The 2,866-nt window shown below is 39.0% G+C and overlaps 1 non-coding gene across 1 annotated transcript; it reads right to left on the reverse strand.

The window, feature by feature from the left end:
• Positions 1-251: 251 nt before the first annotated feature.
• Positions 252-358, reverse strand: LOC120283156. Its single transcript, XR_005543156.1, has one exon. It is a non-coding gene; the product is annotated as a small nucleolar RNA R71 (small nucleolar RNA).
• Between the last annotated feature and the right edge of the window lie 2,508 nt (positions 359-2,866).

Consider the following 2,866-nt stretch of genomic DNA (forward strand, 5'->3'; position numbering starts at 1 on the left):
AGAATTGAGTATAGTTCCATGGACTTCCAAATGAGGATCCTAATGGTAACATAGGAGAATTTCTTGAGGTATGTGATATATTAAAGATTAACAATGTCTATGAGGATACAATCAGACTTTGCTTGTTCCCATATGCATTTAAAGGAAGAGCTAAGCAGTGGTTCCGGGCTCTTGCTAGAGCATCTATCATGACTTGGGAGCAGCTCATCAAAGCATTCTTAGGTCATTATTTCCCATCCAAAAGAATGGCCAAGTTGTGTTAGGAGATTACAACTTATACACAGTTGAACATTGAATCACAATTTCAGGTGTGGGAGTGATTCAAAAACTTGTTAAGGAAATGCCCACATCACAACCTCCCTCAATGGATGGATGTTCAGATTTTCCATCAAGGGCTTAATCAAGGTACTAGGCAGTAAGACACCAAAGGCAGCTATGCAGTTGATTGAAGAAATAGCCATGAACAATTATCAATAGAACTCGAGAGGCAAGTCTGTTAGAAAGCAAACAGGGATGATTGAGGTTAGTAAAGTTACATCACTAGTTGCTCAAGTAGAAGCTTTGAGCCGAAAGATCGATAACTTGTCTACTCAGAAGCCAGCTACAATCATGGTGTGTGACATGTGTGGGGGAGGGATTGCCTCGATCGATTACTCTATTGTAGGAGCGGTGCATAGACCCATCAGATAGTTAGTCTTCATTGGTAGTGCCATCCGATATCAAGGAAACCCTACAATGGAACTTATAATCTAGGATGACAGAATCACCCTAATTTCTCTTGGGAAAATCAAGGGCAGTAGCAGAAGACCCCGCCAGGAATTTTTCCTCATTAGCAGAACAATAAGGACCCGCATTGGAGGAAGTACTTACTCAGTTTATTCAGAGCATGGATATTAAGTTTTAGTAGTCCAAAAAATGATTCTAGAGTATATATGCATAAATGAGAAACCAGCAGGCTTCTCTTCATAATCTAGATAATCAAGTAGGGAAGATAGCTAAATTGTTATCCAAACATCCTCATGGGAGTTTGTAGAGTAATACTAAAGCTAACCCAGTGAACATCTCAAGGCTATCACTGTTCCGATTGGTAAAGAAGTGAGGGTATATAGTGAAAGGGTGATGGAGAAGGAAAAGGGACCAGAAATTGAGATTGTGGAGAGTTTGACAAAGGAGGGAGAGGCCACTCTAATTATTGAAAAAAGAACACCGCCACTGGTGAAGGAGTATGTGCCCCACCTTCTATACCCATCAAGATTGAGCAATGATCATACAGATGAATAATTCAAGAGATTTCTGGGTATATTGAAGCAACTACACATTAATGTACTGTTTGTTGAAGCTTTCTCTCAAATGCCGAAGTACACAAATTTTTCAAGGGCCTACTAACAAACGAACAAAAAATTTGAAGAAGTGCTAATGGGAGATCGGTGTTGCTTTAGAACTGACTACAGAAGAAGAAGAAGAAAGATCCAGGGAGTTTTACTATTTCTTATAACATTGGTGATTTGGTAAATGAAAAGGATCTAGCAGATCTAGGTGCTAGTATAAATGTAATACCTTACACCATGTTTAGGAAACTTGGACTTAGTGACCTCAAGCTAACTAGGATGACCTTACAATTAGCAGAGCGTTCCATTAGGCATAATAGAGGAATCATAGAAGATGTGTTGGTTAAGGTTGACAAATTTATTTTCCCAGTAGACTTTGTGATTTTAGATGTAGATGAAGATGTTGAGGTACCCCTCATTCTTGGTAGGCTATTCTTAGCCACCTCCCAAGCCCTAATTGATGTTAGCAATGGTCGAATGCCACTTAGCATTGGGGATGAGGAAGTCATGTTTGCTTTTTCTGATGCCATGAAACATCCTTCTACTTTTTATGATACATGTTATTTCATTGATACGTCTGATTTAATTGTTGATGAATGTGTGTAGGAAATTTTGCACAAGGAGCCTTTCGAGGAGTCATTGGATGACCCTCATGCTGAAGAGACCATCTTTTTGCTTGCAAAAAATTTTGTTGAAGAAAGCACGAGCAAGAAGCATTGGTGAGATGTCACTTCCTCTAAGAAAGGCAAGAGAAAACCTTCGCCCTAGGAGGTAACCCCCGAGTTAGTCAACTTCATTGGTAAGTTCCCTATTTTCTCTGATCTTGTACTTAGGCACTACTTCAGAGATATTTATTTTGGTTATGAAGAGTGCTTCTATTTTGAATCTCCTTGATTTGTGTGTTTAAGGTATGTCAATCTCGTGACGTTAAACAAGTGATTCTTAGGAGGTAACCCAAGCAAGAATTTTTTTGTATTTTGTTGAGTTTGAATCTTTAGTGCTAGTTTTGGAGTTTTGTTTGAGTTAATACTAAATTGTTCGGCGTGTCTTGAATTTTTCATCTGTTGGTTGGTTGGTTGTTTTTATAGACACTCATTTTATACTTCCCAAGTCATATATGTACTTGAGCTTAACTACAGGAAATAGAGGAAACTCCATTCAAATTTCCAAGACTACTTATAGGCTACATACACCTATAAGCAGGGCCGTAAGCCTTAAACAGAAAGCTTTACGGGCATATTTATGCCCGTAAGACACCCCGCAAGGGGGTTCCAGAAAGTCTTACGAGTGTACTTATGGCCTATAAATCCTGATGAGCACAGTTCAAAGGTTCCTTATAGGTGACTTATGCTTGTAAGTAAGACCATAAGGGTCATCTAGAGCACTTTATGGGTATACTTTAAACCCTTATGACCCGTAACCTCAATGGGGCATAACCCAAATTCCTTATGAGCACCTTACACCCATAAGATATATTGTAAGAGTATGACAGAGAACTTTGCGGGCTATAGTGTAAAGACCCTTATGGTCATAACCTA

The sequence above is a fragment of the Dioscorea cayenensis genome, chromosome 18 (assembly GCF_009730915.1).
Source record: "Dioscorea cayenensis subsp. rotundata cultivar TDr96_F1 chromosome 18, TDr96_F1_v2_PseudoChromosome.rev07_lg8_w22 25.fasta, whole genome shotgun sequence".
Lineage (NCBI taxonomy): Eukaryota > Viridiplantae > Streptophyta > Magnoliopsida > Dioscoreales > Dioscoreaceae > Dioscorea > Dioscorea cayenensis.